General features: G+C 43.5%; 1 protein-coding gene across 6 annotated transcripts in view; it reads right to left on the bottom strand.

Moving 5' to 3' along the window:
• Window positions 1–22,726, bottom strand: part of SLC8A3 (solute carrier family 8 member A3) — a 403,213-nt gene that overhangs the window by 356,959 nt on the left and 23,528 nt on the right. The window contains exon 1 of one of the 6 annotated variants that reach the window (XM_077262333.1): window positions 20,702–20,777. The exons of the other annotated variants lie outside the window; for them this stretch is intronic. The gene's annotated coding sequence lies outside the window, so the exon portion shown is untranslated. Of the gene's footprint in view, window positions 1–20,701; window positions 20,778–22,726 lie in introns of those variants that run through there. 6 annotated transcript variants of the gene reach the window in all.

The raw sequence follows: 22,726 nt of genomic DNA, 5'->3' as shown, positions 1-22,726 counted from the left end.
CAATGGGCTGTCCAAGTAAAAGTACAAATGTAATGAATCCTCGACTGAAAGACTCTCTTTGAAGCCAATCTCACTAATAGAATGCTGTCCTGTAGATGAGAACCTCGAAGACTATTTGAATATGAGCTAATAGTCAACGTAGATAATTCAGAAGGAAATATTACCTCAATCCACACTAATCAATCACTTTCTACGGGTTTGTTTCCCGTAAATTGGACAAGAAATAAATAACATACCTTTGGTTGGTTGCAGAGGGTTAGGTCTTCTCCTCTTTATAATTAGTTATGTGCCATTTTTAGAATTGTCCTCTTGGTCCTGACATTTACACAAATACTGTTTCTTGTATTTGTTCCTTCATTTTCCTTATACTACATTTTCATCTCTGGCTTCAAAAAAACAATTCAAGGCTAAAAAAAATGGATGACTCAAGAAATATTCCAGAACATGCTCTAAAAGCAACCAAAGCATACAGTCACACAGGGCAAGCAAACAAACGTACAAAGTGACATTGTTCACAAGTATATTTACTGCTACTAGGGAGGTCAGAGATGATGTCCTATTAACAACTAATATATTACTACGAAGACGACTAAGGTTACTGAAGCCATCATATGACAATATCCTTAGAAGTCAAGGTTGAAATATATAGTTTGCATAGGAAGTGAAATTAAAAACCTCTAACATGTGGAATGAAAAAATTGTCTTGTAGCTATCAAAATAGATCTGCAGAATATTTGTCCTCATCTTGAAAAGTTCTGCCGATTATAACTATTACTAGATGGTGGCCCGATTCTAACGCATCGGGTATTCTAGAATATGTATGTAGTTTATTTATGAAGATTTCAGAATAATGCAATGAATACACAGGAATCGGCTGGCCAGGTGCGACCAATTAGCGAAACGTGCTTCAAATCCCGCGCCAATTCGCGGCCAGACTGCGCCTGTGAAGCCAGGGCCAACTGCAGGTTTTTGAGGGCCTCACAACCCACGTAGCATATAATACAGCCCACATAGTATATAGCACAGCCACGTAGTATTTAGCACAGGCACGTAGTATATAGCACAGGCACGTAGTATATAGCACAGGCACGTAGTATATAGCACAGGCACGTAGTATATAGCACAGTTACATAGTATATAACACAGCCAAGTAGTATATAGCAGCCACGTAGTATATAGCACAGGCACGTAGTATATAGCACAGCCCACGCAGTATATAGCACAGCCCACGTAGTATATTGCACAGCCACGTAGTATATAGCACAGCCACGTAGTATATAGCACAGCCACGTAGTATATAGCACAGCCACGTAGTATATAGCACAGCCACGTAGTATATAGCACAGCTACGTAGTATATAGCACAGCTACATAGTATATAGCACAGCCACGTAGTATATAACACAACCACGTAGTATATAGCACAGCCACGTAGTATATTGCAGAGCCACGTAGTATATAGCACAGCCCACACAGTATATAACACAGGCAACGTAGTATATAGCACAGCCCACATAGTATATAGCACAGCCCACGCAGTATATAACACAGCCCACGCAGCATATAACAGCCCACATAGTATGTAACACAGCCATGTAGTATATAGCACAGCCACGTAGTATATAACACAGCCCACATAGTATGTAACAGCCCACATAGTATGTAACACAGCCATGTAGTATATAACACAGCCACGTAGTATATTGCGCAGCCACGTAGTATACTGCACAGCCACGTAGTATATAGCACAGCCCACGTAGTGTAGAGCACAGCGATGTAGTATATAACACAGCCCACGCAGTATATAACAGCCCACACAGTATGTAACACAGCCCACGTAGTATATAGCAATGTGGGCACCATATCCCTGTTAAAAAAAGAATGAAAATAAAAAATAGTTATATACTCACCTTCCGGCAGCCCCCGGATCCAGCCCAGGCCTTTAGAGATGCTTCTCGCGACGCTCCGTTCCCAGTAATGCTTTGCGGCAATAACCCGTGATGATGTAGCGGTCTCACGAGACCGCAACGTCATCATCTCGCAAGACCGCTACATCGTCACGGGTCGTTGCTGCAATGCATTCTTGGGACCAGAGCGTCGCGAGGAGCGAGAAAGGCTGCCGCGGACGCCGGAAGGTGAGAATATAATGATTTTTTTTATTATTATTTTTACCATTATATGTTTTTACTATTGATGCTGCATAGGCAGCATCAATAGTAAAAAGTTGGTCACACAGGGTTAATGGCGGCGTTTTATGGACTGCGTTACACCGCGTTATGCCGCAGTGTAACGGAGTCCATTTAACGGACTGCTAAAACGTTATGTGGGCGCTGACTGGGAGTATGGAGGGGGCACTGACTGGAGGGGAGTAGGGAGGGGCCAATTCGCGGCCAGACTGTGCCTGTCGCTGATTGGTCGCGCCCAGCCGGCCGCGACCAATCAGCGAAGCGGGATTTCCGTGACAGACAAACAGACAGACGGAAGTGGACCTTAGACAATTATATATATACTAGATGGTGGCCCGATTCTAACGCATCGGGTATTCTAGAATATGTATGCGTAGTATATTGCACAGCCCACGCAGTATATTGCACAGCCATGCAGTACATTGCGCAGCCCACGTAGTACATTGCGCAGCCACGCAGTACATTGCGCAGCCCACGTAGTACATTGCGCAGCCACACAGTACATTGCGCAGCCCACGCAGTACATTGCGCAGCCACGCAGTACATTGCGCAGCCCACGCAGTACATTGCGCAGCCCACGCAGTACATTGCGCAGCCCACGCAGTACATTGCGCAGCCCACGCAGTACATTGCGCAGCCACGCAGTACATTGCATGTCCACGTAGTATATTGCCCAGTCACGTAGTATTTTGCCCAGTCACGTAGTATAATGCTTCATGCAGTTATGGCCCCATAGATGCCCCATATAATGCTCCATGCAGTTCTTTATGGCCCCATAGATGCCCCATATAATGCTCCATGCAGTTATGGCCCCATAGATGCCCCATATAATGCTCAGTTGCTATACTCTGGGTCCGAAGATCGCATTTTGTTAATTAGTTGGAGTTTATTGAACTGTTTCCAAAGGTCAGCCATTTTTAAGCTGGACTCAATAAGATCTGTTCTTGTTCCATTTGGTATGACTGGAAGGCATTGCCTAAAATCTCCGCCAATGACAAAAACTTTACCTCCAAACGGAATTTTATTTTTTTTCAGCAACATTTGTAGTCATTACTTCATGCAGAAGTCTGTCAATTAAGCTCAAAGCATATTTGGGTGCCATGGTGCACTCGTCAAGTATGAAAACGTGCATTTTTTAACAGTCTTCCTGCAAATGTGTCTTGTTTTATTCTGGAAATAGAGATTTCATTGACTGGAACTGGTATCCCAAAGAGTGAATGGATAGTGCGACCTCCTCGTAAAAGGTTTGCTGCAATCCCTGTTGTAGCCGACGGCAATACGACTTTTCCCAACCCTCTAACGTGATGCATTATAACTTCATAGAGGTATGTTTTACTGTTTTACCGCTCCCTCCTGGACCATCAATAAAGAAACATTTTGGCCTTGCATCTGCTTGGTTTTCTATAGCATATATCCCTTTGAAAAGGAGGTTCTCCATCATCGTTTTGAAAAACAACTGCGACCTCACTTACACGTGGTTTGTTGTAAAGTCGAGGATTCTGTTTACGTTCTTGTTTAATGGCCATGACAATAGAAGGCATTTCAGTACCATTTTGTATAGCCCTCTGTTCCTCCTCAGCTTGAACGTCTTTTAGCATGTGATATGCGCATCATCATGCTCATGTGATGTTCATCCTTTGTTCTGTAGCCTCATTTGTATCAATGATGTATAATTGTGCAAATTTTGGTGGTTGTCCTATTTCTGGGTGAACTGTTCCAGTGCGGTGGTAGATCTGGCCATGAATTTTAAAACAATACGGTCCGAATCCAGGGGGCGGTGCAATGTTGGCACCGAATGAAGCAAACGCATGAGAACTGTTGATGCTTCTGATATTTTCCATGAAATTTCTACTGTGTTGATGCATTCCTTTCATTAACTGCTCAAACAGATCTGAGTAGTGAGGTCTCGGTAGCATAACTTTTCCTTTTTGGCAGCATTGAGTAAACTGATTATCAGATGGTTTTTCATCAATGAAATTCAGAGAGTCGCATTTAGAGCAAACTGCATTCATATTCCCACAGTAGTGTTCATGAATTGTACTTTCATTGTCTGTTACATAATGTGCAAGTTGTTGAATATTGTCCTGGTCGTGCCTTAGTGGGTAGAGCATTCGTTTTTTATGAATTTGGCGATCATGTTTTTCCTGTCGTACAACAGTTTGTTGTGGTGTCTCCGGTTGGCGACGGTGTCTGTGAGATTCCGCATCCTGGGCTTATCTAGCAGCAGTTTGTTGTGGTGTCTCCTGTTGGCGACGTGGTCTGTGAGATTCCACATCCTGGGCTTGTCTGGCGGCAGTTTGTTGTGGTGTTTCCGGTTCACGATGTTGTTGTTTTCTTGCTGCTGCTTTTCTGTCATCCTCATTGGCGTATTTTCGTTTACGACCCATTCTAAGATAGAAACACAGGGAGATGCCGCCCATACAGGGAGACGCAGGCACACACCCTACACAATGGCGGCACTTGACAGCAGTGGAGGACAATGATGATTCCAGAATTCGCAGCAGACTGTGCCCGTCGCTGATTGGTCGAGGCCGGCTGACCTCGACCAATCAGCAAGGCGGGATTTCCAAGACTGACAGACAATTAGACCCTTAGACAACACAATGGCGGCACTTGACAGCAGTGGAGGACAATGCCCGTCGCGGGAATTCCAGGACAGACAGACAATTAAATCCTTAGACAATTATATATATAGATAGATTATTGCAGAACACAAGCGCAACTAGAAAGCGGCTGACCCATAAGCACACTTCTCTACATGTAGATGGCTTGCGAATATCAAGAGTAAACCTACCAGCAGATTTGCTTTTGCAGACACAAAATGCTTTGCCAGCCCAACCTACATCAAGCTTTTCAATGCAATGAGACCAGAAGTTTTCCCAAAAGTGGAAAAGTTGTTTATGAAACTTTTGAAGCTTATAACATACACAAAAGTATCTAAATGTGTGCATGCTTACTAAATTATGCCACCAAAATGCAGGAGTGCTTTTCATTCCATTACCTAGCTCTGTGCAGCACAGTTGTTTTCATATCTTCAGGTCTTGCCATTGGTTAAAGTATCCAGCTAAAGGACTAAATGTCCTATGACCAGGAACGGACTGGGGCTGAAATTCCCTGGCATTTGAAATCTTACAGGTCCATGTTGTCCCTGTCCCCATGAACCAGATGGAATATATTACTAAAATTACCCTGTATGGAGGAAAGGAAGATTTACTACAAGTCCAATATTTCTAATGATACCCATGGCCGCAGGGGTAAGTGACTGAGTCAGCGTCTGGGTATCTTGAGAACACCGACTCTGTTAACAGCGTAGCAGACAAGGCAGCCCATGACCAGAGAGGCCCTTCTGGCATTTGCCAGAATTGCGAGTCCGGCCCTGCCTATGACTCCTCTCCATAGCCACAGATGAAATCTTTAAGAGCTGCCTCCATTCTCCTCTAGAACAAGATGTCATCTGTAGGATTACAGTACAGAGGTGCCTAATGCAGGTTAGACTGGCAGACTCGCCAATATCGACAGATTCGTTTGAGGGCCTCTAGTCATCGCATAAAACACGCTTCTTGTTAATGGACACTGCTCTGCTACTTACTTACATTGCATGATCTGTTGCCCAGCATGTAAAGCCGGCCATACAGATTACATAGCTGTTGGCCGAACGGTGCTTCGGAAGATTGTTCGAAGGATAGCCATCTCAGCTGATTGTCCCTTATACAGAAGGGCTTGTTCAGCAGAGCGCTTCTGTATACGCTATGAGAACGCCGCCGTCTGACACCAGTGGGCAGCATCTTATATCTGGGAGAAGAATGCGATCGGAACTCTGAAATTGAATATACACGATCGACATCTCTCCTGACCATCAGTCGTCCAACATCCCCATACACAGACCGTTTTCCAAACCCGTCAATATCAGAAGGTTCGGCTAATATCAGTCTAATGTATGGGGGCCATAAGACTCTCCAGAGATGGGGGTAAGAAGGCATGGCACTGTAGACATAGTAGGGAAAGAAGAGTACAATATTTGTAACCTCCAGTACTTTAGGAATAACATATACTTCAATTTAAGCATTTTATGCAAATTATTTAACAGCGTAAAACCACTTTAAATTTAAAGCGTGTGAGGCAGTGACCAGTGTTACATGTGAGGGTCACTGTATGTTCCCCCCAGAATGCGCACGGAGGCGAATTGAGGTAATGAGGGTATTGCAGTCACAGGCGTAGCTGTGGTTGCAATGCAGGATAAAAGTGAGCATAGGACTTGGACATGCTGGTTGTCCAAGGCAGATTTAGGGAAAACCTGCTCTGGGCTTTTGTGTGTTGAAACAGACTGCAGATGGTAGTGGTGCAGTCCGTTTCATTCCTGGCCGGGTTTTCCATGTGGCTGAAGGCCACAGATTGCTAGTTAAAAACCCTGCAGTATGGGGCTTGGATGAGTCAGGATCAGAGTCAGTGTCAGTCTGGTGTTGGCAGGAGTACAGAGCAGGAGGCTCTGCAGGGCTCCATCTGTGTGAGGCATCACAGGCCAGCAGAGCCAAACGGCCAAGGCAGCTGAAAAGCCTGGCACCCACAGCGTGCAAAGTGGTGCAGTCGCCCATGGCAACTGGTCTCAGGAGGTGGACTGGAGGGTTTAGTGACTGTAAACTGGAGGATATGGTTCCCGGCTGTGATATGGAGGATATTGTATACTGTGAGTAAAGGGACATTAACACAGTGGTGCAGTCGCCAACGGCAACAGGACAGAGGTGAACTGACGTGTTTAGTGACTAATTCAGAGGATATTTGCCCGGCTGCGATCCGGAGGATATAGTGTGCTGTGTTTATATGAGTTGAACTTTAAAGAGACGTTTTGCTTTGAACTTTGCTGGGTCACTGCCTCATCACTGCATAAGTGTGCTACCGGTGCACTACAAGCCCCCTATACACATTAGAATAATGTCAGCAGAACCTGCTGATATCGATGGGTCAGGCCAACAATCTACTGTGTTAATGGGAGCCCTGTTCAATTGATTGCCCGATTTCAGACAGCTAGGCGTTTGTTCTCCCGGATATAACAGCTCTCAAAGAGAACACATGGACAGAAATACATACAGACAAACAGACATAGACAGAAAGAAATGTATTCCAAAGACACACAGATAGGAAATTTAGATTGTGAGTCCCATAGGGGGCAGTTCCGATAATGTCTGTAAAGCGCTGTGGAATTAATAGCGCAATATAAGAGAGTAAGATATATAAACACAGGAGCGCTTAGAACAGAGAGATTTATCCTGTGTATGGGAGAGATGGTCGAGATGGCTGCCAGCCGAACGAGTGGCTGAAGCATCGTTCGGTCAACAGCCCTCTAATGTGTATGGGGGGCTTTAGATTTGAATTACCAGTCTTGAAACAATCTTGATGTTGTTAGGAGACTGACATTTATCTAATGTGTGTGAGCAGTTTGTATATCGACCTGCTGATCGCTTACAAATTATACACAGTTAATTCCAGAGATAGTTGAAGTCTGATAAGAAAATCATTCATCTTGATATATTAAAACCCGTTTTGTGCTCTCCAACCACAAACTGGCACATAACTGTAAGAAGCAGATAAGAATATCCGTCAAATGTAAGTATAAAGAGTTGGCCACTTTACCTATACTTTAATATATGCTTTGTGAACAACATTTTGTGGTGTTTTCAAATATATGAGTATTACGGTATTTGTTTTTGTTATACTTGTTGGGTTCAGTTCTTACTATGAGTTTGTGTCGCTACGTACTTTTGCTTCACAAAAAAACGCGTATTTTACCTTGTGTAAACTGATCTGCAGTGCGTTTTTTAAATCTGAAACATGTCAATTTCTCTTGCGGAGTTTTATGTGCAGATTTTTCCCATAGAATTGTATTAGATGAGGAAAATCTACAACTAAAAAAATGCATGTAAACTATACATGTCTGTATCAGTAAAGTTTTGTCAATGCCAAATGCTAGAAGGTATCCAAAACAAAGCAGATTTGGTTAAAACATGGCACAGGAAAAAAGGCGTCAAAAATGCATGTTAAATACGCACTCCCAGAAGATGGCTACCAGCCGTAATTACTGTATACTGACTACTTATAAAAGAAATGTAGTAACTAAGGAGGCACAGGGGAGCATTATTTCTATATGGTGCTATGTAACTAAGGAGGCACTGGGGAGCATTATTTCTATATGGTGCTATGTAACTAAGGAGGCACAGGGGAGCATTATTTCTATATGGTGCTATGTAACTAAGGAGGCACAGGGGAGCATTATTTCTATATGGTGCTATGTAACTAAGGAGGCACAGGGGAACATTATTTCTATATGGTGTTATGTAACTAAGAAGGCACAAGGGAGCATTATTCCTGTAACCACACTTCGCTGATTGGCCGCGACCAATCAGCGATATTGGCGCAGGATTTAAACACCGCTTTCGTTCAGTTGTATTAAGTTCTATGAGCAATAAAATGTAATGATAATGTATATATTTTACCTGGAAAATCCTGTGTATTCATTGCATTATTCTTAAATCTTCATAAATAAACTACATACATATTCTAGAATACCCGATGCGTTAGAACCGGGCCCCATCTAGTAAATATATAAGGACCTTGCTGTAACATCTTACAATATACCCCACGTATTTTGCATATTTGCTTTTTTGGTGAGGAAGGAACTTTAACATCTCCCCATAGTGTTTTAAATAGAAAGCCTGTCAATTATATGATTGGCAACTGTTCAATAAGCACATGCGCAAGAGCTGAACATACTACAATACTACATACACGGCCTCAATTCCAGCTAAGTCTACGTTCACATTTGCGGTCGGCGCCGCAGCGTCGGGCGCCGCAGCGTCGCCGCATGCGTCATGCGCCCCTATATTTAACATGGGGGCGCATGGACATGCGTTGCACTTGCGTTTTGCGACGCATGCGTCACTGCGGCGCACGCGTCCGGGCGCAGAGGACGCAGCAAGTTGCATTTTTGCTGCGTCCAAAATCAACCAAAAAAAGGACGCATGCGTCGCAAAACGCAGCGCTTTGCATGCGTTTTTGTTTGCGTTGTGCGTTGCGTCGCCGACGCTGCGGCGCACAACGCAAATGTGAACGTAGCCTTACCTTTTCACTGCTGTATGTTTTTGGTCTACGAAGACCGGATTCGGCACTGTTTTATGCTTCTAATTTTTGGTGAACTAAGTAGTCAAAATACAACACATTTTGAACACTGTCGATGTAAACAAGTATGATCGTTACATGCATGTACATGTTGAACTTGAAAGCATGATTTTCTGTTTTTATTTTTGGTTAAGGTCTGTGCACACGTTGCAGTTTTGTGGCATTTTTTGTGCGCTGATTTGTCACAAGTCATGAAGGATTTCCTACTACCAGCAAAGTGAATGAGAATCCTGAAGTCTGTGCACACGTCGCTGGTGTTTTCCGTGCAGATTTAAATATGCCGCATGTCAATTCTTTCAGTGGTTTTACTGCAGATTTCACTCATACTGAGGCCGGCGTCACACTTGGCGTAAGACAATACGCCACGTATTATACGTCCATACTATGGCCGTAATACGGAGAAATGTTCCCAAAATAGTGATCCGTAGGCAGGGTGTGTCAGCGTATTTTGCGCATGGCATCCTCCGTATGTAATCCGTATGGCATCCGTACTGCGAGATTTTCGCGCAGGCTTGCAAAACCGACATCTAATGGATTTATGTGCTCAAATGTTCATTAAAACATATATACAGTATATATATATATATATATATATGTCATTGAGACACATATATATATATTCTGTATTTAGATTTCATTCAGCGCGATATCTGTGAACAGCCGGTAATTCAATTGCCGGCTTTTCATTTCTCCTGCACAAACCCGACAGGATATGAGACATGGTTTACATACAGTAAACCATCTCATATCCCCTTTTTTTTTGCATATTCCACACTACTAATGTTAGTAGTGTGTATGTGCAAAATTTCAGCGCTGTAGCTGCTGAAATAAAGGGTTAAATGGCGGAAAAAATTGGTGTGGGCTCCCGCGCAATTTTCTCCGCCAGAGTGGTAAAGCCAGTGACTGAGGGCAGATATTAATAGACAGGAGAGGGTCCATGGTTATTGGCCCCCCCTAGCTACAAACATCTGCCCCCAGACACCCCAGAAAAGGCACATCTGGAAGATGCGCCTATTCTGGCACTTGGCCACTCTCTTCCCACTCCCTGTAGCAGTGGGATATGGGGTAATGAAGGGTTAATGCCACCTTGCTATTGGAAGGTGACATTAAGCCAGATTAATAATGGAGAAGCGTCAATTATGTCACCTATCCATTATTAATCCAATTGTAGGAAAGGGTTAAAAAACACACACACATGATTAAAAAGGATTTTAATGAAATAAACACAGCGGTTGTTGTAATAATTTATTGTTCTCGCAATCCATTTCCAGGCCCTCGCTTGGCAAAATAATAAACGCACAAGATACATACCTTCTGATGTCAGATCAGGTCCCACGAAGTAATCCATCTGAAGGGGTTAACTAATATTACAGGCACGAGCTGCGATAAACCACTCGCTGGTACCTGTAATCCCCGGGTGCTGAAAGGAAAGCAGGATCTGTACTTACATTGAGTCGCGGTGATGCGCCCTCTGGTGGATGTTCTCATGAACTGCAGCCTGGGAACTTTTTCCCACGCTCCAGGTCATATGAGGACATCCACCAGGGGGCGCATCACCGCGACTGAAGGAAATGTAGGTCAATGACCTACATTTCATTCATTCGCCGGAGATTACAGGCACGGAGCACACAGCTGCATTAGCAGGGCTCCTGCCTGTAATATTAGTTAACCCCTTCAGATGGATTACATCGTGGGACGTGATCTGACATCAGAAGGTATGTATATTGTGCGTTTATTATTTTGCCAAGCGAGGGTTTGCAAATGGATTGCGAGAACAATAAATTATTACAACAACCGCTGTGTTTATTTCATTAAAATCCTTTTTAATCATGTGTGTGTGTTTTTTAACCCTTTCCTACAATTGGATTAATAATGGATAGGTGTCATAATTGACGCCTCTCCATTATTAATCTGGCTTAATGTCACCTTCCAATAGCAAGGTGACATTAACCCTTCATTACCCCATATCCCACCGCTACAGGGAGTGGGAAGAGAGTGGCCAAGTGCCAGAATAGGCGCATCTTCCTCATGTGCCTTTTCTGGGGTGGCTGGGGGCAGATGTTTTTAGCCACGGGGGGGCCAATAACCATGGACCCTCCCTAGGCTATTAATATCTGCCCTCAGTCACTGGCTTTACCACTCTGGCGGAGAAAATTGCGCGGGAGCCCACGCCAATTTTTTCCGCCATTTAACCCTTTATTTTACAAGCTACAGTGCACAAATTTTGCACATACACACTACTAACATTAGTAGTGTGGAATATGCAAAAAAAATGGGGATATGAGATGGTTTACTGTATGTAAACCATGTCTCATATCATGTCGGGTTTGTGAAGGAGAAGGAAAAAGCCGGCAATTGAATTACCGACTTTTCACTAACACCGCTGCGTATTTCTCGCAAGTCACACTGCAGGTCCGTGTGGAATCCGTATTTTTCTCGCCCCCATAGACTTTCATTGGCGTATTATTTGCGCAATACGCTGACAAACGCAGCATGCTGCGATTTTGTACGGCCGTAGAAAGCCGTATAATACTGAACCGTAATATACGGCTAATAGGAGCAGCCCCATTGAGAATAATTGTGCCGTATGTAATGCGAGTTTTACGGACGTAGTTTCTGCGCTCTTACGTCCGTAAAACTCGCCAGTGTGACGCCGGCCTAAGGGTATGTGCACACGTTGCAGATTTTCTGCAGATCTGCAGCTTTTTTTTCTGCGCAGAAACGCTGCAGATCTGCAAGTGATTTACAGTACAATGTAATTCAATGGCAAAAAAAAATGCTGTGCTGATGGTGCGGAAAAATCTGCAAGGAAAACGCAGCAGATTCAAAAAAGGAACATGACACTTCTTTTGTGCAGATCTGCTGCGTTTCTGCACCCATTCCATAATAGAAATCTGCACAAAAATCTGCAACGTGTGCACATACAAAAAAAAGGCGCAGATTCCGACTGGCGTTTTCTGCCAAGAAATGCAGAATCTGCACAGAAAATTCCACAGTCAAATCTGCAACGTGTGCACATAGCCTAATGAGTGGGGAAAAAATCTGCAACAAAAACGCATGTAAAAAAAACATGCAAAATCGCGCCTATTTTACACAGCGTTATTCTGCCAAGAGATGCAGAAATTTCTGCTGCAAATACTTAACGTGTGCACATACCATTGGGAGAAAACATCTCTAAGGCCCCTTTCACACATCAGTTTTTTTCCATCAGTCACAATCCGTCGAATGTTGAAAAAAACGGATCCGTTGCAGATTGTGAAAAACTGATGCGGTGGATCTGTTTTTTCGCCGGATCCGACTAGCTCATCCAGCTAATTGGATACTAAAAATTTGGAGCATGCTCAGTTAAAAAAAACGGAATCCATCGCCAGATTCTGTCATTTCACGGATCTGGCGACATAAGCTTCCATTCTAGCAAATGACGGACGGCAAAAGATCCGTCACTGTCCATTTTTTCGACGGACACAAAATCCGTTACTATGTCCATTGTCTTCGGCCTCAGGATAAACAATTTTCGATGGATCCGGCGAATGACGGATGAATCGTGAGGCCATCCGTCACAATCCATCGCTAATACAAGTCTATGAGAAAAAAACGGATCCGGCGGCAACATTCACCGGATCAGTTTTTTTTCAAAATTTGCCGGATTGTGACTGATGGCAAAAAACTGATGTGTGAAAGCAGCCTTAGAAAAAATCCCTGCAAATATTTATTATAAAACAAGATTATGTTAATAGTAACTATTTTACACCGATTCACAAATCAATGCAAAAAGAAGTAAATATTCAACAGTATATAGCACAAAAACACTGAATTATGACGGAGTACACAAATATTAACCATCCCAGATGTGAGACCTTTTGGTTCAGCGGCAGGTCAAAGCTGCTGTCCATGCAATGACTCCTATGCAAAAGATGGCCTCTTAAAGGTTTAAAAGTAGAAGCAATGAACATGCGGGATTAGCAGCGCAGCTCGGCTACTGGCTATTATATGACATAATTGGTGGCATACTTAACATAGCGATAGTTTGCCGTTTTTAAAAGCTACAGCACTTAATATATATCCGTGCATTTCAACTCTTCCCTCTTTCAGCTGACATGGAAATATTCCTTCACTTGCATGGGTCACAATAAGAGAACACTAGAAGAAAGGAAAGCTGTATAGAGCAGCAGCGAGCCCCCAGCCCATCCTCCGTGTAGTAACCTCACACCCTGCGAGTACTCTATGGCCGCTCGCCTTGCCTTATTTAGGAGGGCATGGCGTGGAGGCTATATTTGAATATCGAAGTAAACAAGACTTCAGGGCAAATAGATGCACATGGCAGCTGTCTGACATGAATCATGAATTGATTTATACATCTCCCTTCATCAGGCTTCACCTCGAGTGAGACATGGTGATTTCTATTTGCTCATGATACATAATACAGTATTAGCACACACTGCAGATGTCGCGTTTTGTTTTTTTCTGCTTAAATTATTCACAAAACTTGAAGGATTTCCTAGTATCAGGAAAGTGAATGAGATTCCTGAGGTCTCATGCACACGGTGCTTACTTTTTACTTGCACATTTAACTCCTTAATGATCGCTGATACGCCTTTTAATGGCGGCAGTTAAGGGGCCTTATTCCTCAGCGCCGCTTTTTAACAATGCTGAGAAATAAGTCAATAGCGCCCCCACCGTCAAAAAATCTCCAGGGTATCAGCTACGGGGGAGATAGTCGAGACCCTGGAGAGCATGACCAGGGACGTTTCTTTCCGGGCCTCTGTCACGTGATTGATGTTATTCACCGAATAACAGCGATTACGTTAAAAAAAAGTAAAGCCTGGGTTAAAAATCTTACATGTCAGAGGAGAGACAAATGATGTCCCCAGGCCCCCCATGGTACCGACGGTGCCATCTCCCAGCCCTCCTCCTCCTGTTTCAGAAGCAAAATGGTGGGCACATGTGCAGTGGGCCTGTCGAGATCTGCTGGCAGGCACCCGACAACAGCAGATATTTTTTTTTCTACTGGTCACTGACGTGTGATCACTGTAATAGAGCCTTTCACAGTGACCAAAAGCCAAACATTTGTCATCCTCCTAGTCGAATACATTTTTTTATATTATTTGGGTTATTTTGGGTTTGGGTTAAAGCTTGGGTTCTTTCAAAAGTTAAAAAAAAATAATAATAATATGATAAAAAAATAATAATAATAATTACTACTGTTACGTTAGGTCTACTAGTGTTAGATTACGTTAGTTTTTTTTTTAGTTAGGCATTCAGAATAAAACAATCACCGGTGTAATGTTTACCGCAGAGCAGGCGTTCACCCAGCTTTGCTCTGGCAGTGAAACCGAATCTGCTTCTGAAGCATGACGTAAGGCTAAGTTCACACTAGCGTTGTGCGCCGCTGCGTCGGCGACGCAACGCACAACGCACGTAAAAACGCGGCAAAACGCACGCAAAAACGCTGCGTTTTGCGACGCATGCGTCGGTTTTTGCCGAAAATCGGACGCAAGAAAAATGCAACTTGCTGCGTTTTCTTGGTCCGACGCTTGCGGCAAAAAAGACGCAAGTGTCGCACAACGCAACACAAAAAAACGCATGCGTCCCCCATGTTAAGTATAGGGGCGCATGACGCATGCGTCGCCGCTGCGTCGCCGACGCAAACCCGACGCAAATTAGCTTAACGCTAATGTGAACGTAGCCTAAGGGGTACACGTGACTCATGACCGCCTTTTGCTGGCCTAAATACCCACCACTTTTCTTGACAATTCACTCGACCTAACAGAAATTACCCACTATAATGAAGACCCGAATAAATGACAAGATACCAAATTTGGATTAAATGGCCACAGCAACCTTTTATTAAACATAAAATACAAACAATTCAACAATATCCCCCCCAAGGAGGGGTGGTCCTCGAAGCCTCAAAATAAACACTGCAGATATGCAAAAAATTTTCACTTTGGCCTCCAGGCTTAGTCTTACCCCCAGTCGCAATGCAGCAGCTAGGAGGCAGATAGTGACCAACCCGGCCAAACCAACTGATTACCATGCCCCTTAATCATCCCTTCCAGGGGATGATCTACCACATCCACTCGAAATCCACTCAGGGGGAGTCCAGGACCACTAGAGATCCCCCCTACAATCCGCCATTCCCCCTTTCCACCAACTTCGAGGACCTCCCTCCCCTGCCACAAACATAAAAGACCCCTCAAACATTTATGTCCCTCCACACTTTTAGGGTATGTGCACACGTCAGGATTTCTTGCAGAAATTTCCTGAAGAAAACCGGAAATTTTCTGCAAGAAATCCGCATTTTTTTTTTGCGTTTTTTTCCCGTTTTTTTCGCGGTTTTTTTAGCATTTTGCATGCGAAATTAGCTTGCAGAATGCTAAAGTTTTCCAAGCGATCTGTAGCATCGCTTGGAAAACTGACTGACAGGTTGGTCACACTTGTCAAACATAGTGTTTGACAAGTGTGACCAACTTTTTACTATAGATGCTGCCTATGCAGCATCAACAGTAAAAGATAGAATGTTTAAAAATAATAAAAATAATAAAAAAAATGCTTATACTCACCTGCCGACAACCGGTCTCCTCAGTGGCGTCCGTTTCTATAGATGGTGTGTGTGAGCAGGACCTTCCATGACGTCGCGGTCACGTGAGCGGTCACATGACCGGTCTCGCGACCAATCACAAGACCGCGATGTCATCGCAGGTCCTTCACCGCACACCAGCTATAGGAACCGAAGCGGCAGCATGCAACGGAGAGGCGGGAAGACTCCGGAGGCCATCGAAGGTGAGTATATCACTATCTTTTATTTTAATTCTTTTTTTTTGACCAATTATATGGTGCCCAGTCCGTGGAGGAGAGTCTCCTCTCCTCCACCCTGGGTACCAACCACACATAATCTGCTTACTTCCCGCATGGTGTGCACAGCCCTGTGCGGGAAGTAAGCAGATCAATGCATCCCTAGGTGTGCGGAACCCCGCAATTCTGCAAATTTAATGAACATGTTGCTTTTTTTTCTGCAATGTGATTTTTTCGCGGAAAAAAATGCAACATTTGCACGAAAAATGCGGAATACCCTGAAAATAATGGGAGGCATATGTTAGCGTTTTTTTCGCGTTTTTATCATGTTTTTATAGCGAAAAAACGCGAAAAAAACGCGAAAAATACTGAACGTGTGCACATGGCCTTAAACCCGTTTTGATACCTACCTTCCTTAATTGCCAGACACCACATGTCGGTGCCGATCGCATTCAAATGAACGCCATCCGCTCTCCAAAATTCTCCTATTCCTGATTCCAAATTCACATGGCGCACTACCAAAGCTCCATTTCTTGCCATGAAGCGAGATACTGCCCTATTCACTTTTATCCTTGCCTTATTTATCCCCTCGATAGAAAGCGCCCCACAACACACCTTCCTAGGGATAATTTCAGACCAAATAACTAGAACCTTCGGAAACAAAGCCTTAACATAGTTAGGTCCATATATATTTGGACAGAGACAACATTTTTCTAATTTTGGTTATAGACATTACCACAATGAATTTTAAACCAAACAATTCAGATGCAGTTGTAGTTCAGGCTTTCAGCTTTCATTTGAGAGTATCCACATTAAAATTGGATGAAGGGTTTGGGAGTTTCAGCTCCTTAACATGTGCCACCCTGTTTTTAAAAGGACCAAAAGTAATTGGACAGATTCAATAATTTTAAATAAAATGTTCATTTCTAGTACTTGGTTGAAAATCCTTTGTTGGCAATGACTGCCTGAAGTCTTGAACTCATGAACATCACCAGACGCTGTGTTTCCACCTTTTTGATGCTCTGCCAGGCCTTCACTGCGGTGGTTTTCAGTTGCTGTTTGTTTGTGGGCCTTTCTGTCTGAAGTTTAGTCTTTAACAAGTGAAATGCATGCTCAATTGGGTTGAGATCAGGTGACTGACTTGGCTATTCAATAATATTACACTTCTTTGCTTTAATAAACTCCTGGGTGGCTTTGGCTTTATGTTTTGGGTCATTGTCCATCTGTACTATGAAACGACGACCAAACAGTTTGGCTGCATTTGGCTGGATCTGAGCACACAGTATGGCTCTGAAACCTCAGAATTCATTCGGCTGCTTCTGTCCTGTGTCACATCATCAATAAACACTAGTGACCCAGTGCCACTCGCAGCCATGCATGCTCAAGCCATCACACTGCCTCCGCCGCGTTTTACAGAAGATGTGGTATGCTTTGGATCATGAGCTGTACCACGCCTTGGCCATACTTTTCTCTTTCCATCATTCTGGCAGAGGTTGATCTTGGTTTCATTTGTCCAAAGAATGTTCTTCCAGAACTGTGCTGGCTTTTTTAGATGTTTTTTAGCAAAGTCCAGTCTAGCCTTTTTATTCTTGATGCTTATGAGTGGCTTGTATTTACTTTCATGCAGTCTTCTCTTTATGGTAGATTTGGATATTGATACGCCTACCTCCTGGAGAGTGTTGTTCACTTGGTTGGCTGTTGTGAAGGGGTTTATCTTCACCATGGAGATTATTCTGCGATCATCCACCACTGTTGTCTTACGTGGGCGCCCAAGTCTTTTTGCATTGATGAGTTCACCAGTGCTTTCTTTCTTTCTCAGGATGTACCAAACTGTAGATTTTGCCACTCCTAATATTGTAGCAATTTCTCGGATGGGTTTTTTCTGTTTTCGTAGCTTAAGGATGGCTTGTTTCACCTGCATGGAGAGCTCCTTTGACCGCATGTTTACTTCACAGCAAAACCTTCCAAATGCAAGCACCTCACCTCAAATCAACTCCAGGCCTTTTATCTGCTTAAATGAGAATGACATAACGAAGGGATTGCCCACACATGTCCATGAAATAGCTTTGGAGTCAATTGTCCAATTACTTTTGGTCCCTCTAAAAACAGGGTGGCACATGTTAAGGAGCTGAAACTCCTAAACCCTTCATCCAATTTTAATGTGGATACCCTCAAATGAAAGCTGAAAGTCTGAACTTCAACTGCATCTGAATTGTTTTGTTTAAAATTCATTGTGGTAATGTCTATAACCAAAATTAGAAAAATGTTGTCTCTGTCCAAATATATATGGACCTAACTGTATCAAATTTAACGTCCTTTATCAACTTCCTACAGGGCCTCTTGCCTAAATCATTCGCTCCCGGTGTCCGAGCTAAACGTACAAACTGGTGAAACTCCAGTAAAAATTGACTCCAAACCATCCCGCGTTTTCCGATCCAATGCAGAATAGCTGTCTCTCGTGGGAACCCCAGCTGCCGCTCGTCGGGCCGAACCGTTGCTCTCAGTGCTGCCCAAAAAATGAAAGAATGGCCGATAATCCACACCAGCCGATGCACGCAGCCTGAAACAAATAACAAAATCATTAAGCTACAACTAACCTAAACACAATCATCAGGCTAGATTCGGGCGGATGTAAGATCTAAACCTCATTGACTCCCACCGCCCAATTCTCTTGACCACGTCTTCCCTTAAGCCCCTCTTGGCCGCCTCTGTCGTCGCACCGATCCTAAATGAATGTCCACAGTAATCCACCAGCGAAACCCCCCGACACCAGACATTGTTTAAATACCGCAATAACCTGAAAATGGGATAAAAATGAACCGTCTTCATGAACCAAAAAAGGATTAGACAAAATCCCGCCACGCCTTATAAAATCATTTACATATAAAACTGGACACAGAGGAAAACCCTCTACCTTGAACAACACTACTTTACAACCTTTTCCTTGAACATCTGTTTTTGGAAGATCGAAGAAACACTACCACTCTATCACTATATACATCCACATCCTCCCTCAACACGCCCCCTTTTTTGAACTTGGATGGGCTAATCAATTCCCCCAAACAAAAAGCTCCAAAGAAAGCTAGTGCAAAAGCCACCCCTTCACGACATGCGCCGTACTAGTACTGCGCACGTCGTGTCTCCCCTTTTGATGTGGGCTCCGGCGGTGAGCCCACATCAAAGTCGCGACATGTCAGCTGTTTTGTACAGCTGACATGTGCGCGCAATAGCGGCGGGTAAAATCGTGATTCACCTTATTAACCTGTTAAATGCCGCTGTCAAACGCTGACCGCGGCATTTAACTACCTCTTCCGGCCTCGAGGCCGGAAATGAGCGAATCGCCGACCCCCGTCACATGATCGGGGGTCGGCGATGCATCAGGATGGTAACCATAGAGGTCCTTGAGATCTCTATGGTTACTGATGCCGGCCTGCAAAAATGTTTTTAAAAATATGAAAAAATATAAAAAAAAATATAAAAGTTTAAATCACCCCCCTTTCGCCCCATTCAAAATAAAACATTAAAAAAAACCCTACACATATTTGGTATCGCCGCGTCCAGAATCGCCCAGTCTATCAATAAAAAAAAGCATTACCTAATCGCTAAACAGCGTAGCGAGAAAAAAAATTGAAACGCCAGAATTACGCTTTTTTGGTTGCCGCAACATTGCATTAAAATGCAATAACGGGTGATCAAAAGAACGTATCTGCACAAAAGTGGTATCATGAAAAACGTCAGCTCTCACTCGACCCGAGATCACGAAAAATAGAGACGTTACAGGTATCGGAAAATGGCGCATTTTTATTTATTTATTTTTTTTAGCAAAGTTTAGAATTTTTTTTCACCACTTAGCTAAAAAATAACCTAGACATGTTAGGTGTCTATGAACTCGTAATGACCTGGAGAATCATAATATCAGGTCAGTTTTAGCATTTAGAGAACCTAGCAAAAAAGCCAAACAAAAAATAAGTGTGGGATTGCACTTTTTTTGCAATTTCACCACACTTGGAATTTTTTTTTCCGTTTTCTAGTACAAGACATGGTAAAACCAATGGTGTTGTTCAAAAGTACAACTCGTCCTGCAAAAAATAAGCCCTCACGTGACCATATTGACGAAAAAATAAAAAAGTTATGGCTCTGGGAAGGAGGTGAGAGAAAAACGAAAACGCAAAAACGAAAAAGGGCCGCGGCGTGAAGGGGTTAAAAAGATCCACCTCCCACCGTGATAAACACACTGTTGATAGCTGATTACCCAAAATTAGTAATACCTCATACCTTTCTCCACCCTTTTAACGTTTGAATCACCAAAAAGGATTTTGTAACATCTCTGAAGCTTCTAGCTTTAAAACCAAATGCAAGACCTGCTAATAACTTATTCAATTTTGACACTGACCAACCCGCTTCCTTACAATGTCTGATCAACAACAGCAATCTGCTCTCGTCCTGTAGACTTTCACCTAAAGACACAATCCAGTCCTCCCAAATACCCCACGCCTGCTCATATTGCCTCCAGGACCTAACCGACAAAGAGTTTGCAAACAAATGATCTACTGTCCGCCAGGAAGGTTCCACAATTCCATTGGACATTCCAAGCCTTCTGAATCCGCTTGAGGTACCAGCTCTCGAAAACGGTCCCCCTGCAGATGAGAAAGAGCAACAATGATAGGGTTAAACGCCATCGGCCTGACTTCTGCCACAATCCACAGATTGAGCGATAACCCCAAAAACACCAGATGTTGTAGTATTTTCACCACCACTAGGGAAGCTGATAATGAATTTATCGCAGCCGCCACGCCCTCCGCCACACATGGAAAACGGATCTTCCTATTTCGAACTCTTTTGCCCCACAAAGATAGCGCAATGACAACCAGAAACCAGGCCATTCCATCAACAATCAGCTGCCCTGAAAAAAACAAACCAAAGCCGCGTTTGTCCACTACAGTAATGAGTAAACCCAAAGTATCAGCATCCACTACCGGAGTGATCCAGATAGATTTTCAGTTATAATTCTCCAAAAATTCTGCCCAAACTGCCAAATCTTCACGCAGTTCTTTTTTCAATCTAATGAAATGAACCGGAGATTTGACGCCCACGGTTGCTAATGATAACCTTCGGCAAAATGCCCGACCCATCGGCATGATCCGGCAAGCGAAATTCAACTTGCCCAGCAAAGATTGTACTTCTCGCAACCTCAATTTCCTCACACTACGCGCCCTTATCACCTGCTCACGCAAAGTGTTAACCTTCTCGTCAGGCAATCTACAAACCATCTCTGATGTATCAATTTCAATCCCCAAAAAACTCAAAACAGTAACTGGTCCCACTGTCTTATCTGCCGCTAACGGAACCCCAAAACTCTTCGCCATTCTTTCCATTGTATGCAATAGCAACGAACAATCGGAACTCGGAGCCGGACCTATAAAAAGAAAGTCATCAAGAAAATGAATACACGATTTCAGTCCTGACACATCCTTAACAACCCATTCCAAAAATGTGCTAAAGGTTTGAAAATAAGCACAAGAGAGAGAACAACCCATAGGAAGACAGCGGTCAACAAAAAATCCTCCATCCCAATAGATGCATACTATTTGGGTGAACAGGCAGTAGCCTAATCGCCGCTTCAATGTCTGTTTTTGCCAACCTTGCACCTTCTCCACATAAACTGACCCAATCCATGGCCGCATCGAATGAGGTATAAATCAATGAACACAACTGAGGATACAGTCATTCACCGACGACCCTTTCAAAAAAGACAAGTGATGTATTAGTCTGAATAATATTTTTTGGGACTACCCCTAACGGGAAACCCTCAGATTATGTATGGGAGCTACTGGGAACGGACCAGTTACCCTACCGAAGGTGACTTTTTTCTGTAACTTTTCTGCAACTACCTCAGGAAACTGCAATGCCAACTTCAAATTCTTCGTGGAAAAACTAACCGCTGTCTCAACAAATGGAGTACGAAAACCCTCCCTAAAACCCTCCTCCAACAGAGCAGCTACTGCTGCATCAGGGTACCTACTTAGAAAGTGTGCCATCACGTCTGCCTCCTCTAAAACATTTCGATCATTCATGCGTTCCCCCACATGACGCACACTCGTGTTTAAATTTGCATTTCGCTCTGAATTTACATGTCCCTTCATTAAATGCAAAACACAGTCCTCTCTGCATAGCCGCTGAGTGTCCAGACTGTCCTGAACCCCCAGCGCTTCCCTGAAAAGACTGGGTACCAGACCCTATCCGCGAAGGCACCATTACCCTCATCCAAAGAGCTATGTCCTTGTGGTCCCAATGAATGCTAGGCCTAATCGCCTTTCGTTGGCGAAATTGCTCATCGTATCTCAATCAACCTTGACCCCCGTAAACCCGATAAGCTTCACCTATGGCATCCATATAACAAAAAAGGCCCGAACAATTCTAAGGGGCCCTCTTGCCAATTACACTAGTCAAAATAGTGAATGCCTGAAGCCATTTAGAAAAAGTCCTGGGAATCAGCCTATATCTCCTCTTTTCCTCATCTTCCTTTTTAGAATCACCTTTCCGCAATCTATCTAAATTAAAACACTCCAAGGGTAG

This window comes from Ranitomeya variabilis, chromosome 1 (genome assembly GCF_051348905.1).
Source record: "Ranitomeya variabilis isolate aRanVar5 chromosome 1, aRanVar5.hap1, whole genome shotgun sequence".
In the NCBI taxonomy this organism is placed as follows: Eukaryota; Metazoa; Chordata; class Amphibia; order Anura; family Dendrobatidae; genus Ranitomeya; species Ranitomeya variabilis.
This window is presented reverse-complemented; position numbering and strand designations above follow the sequence as displayed.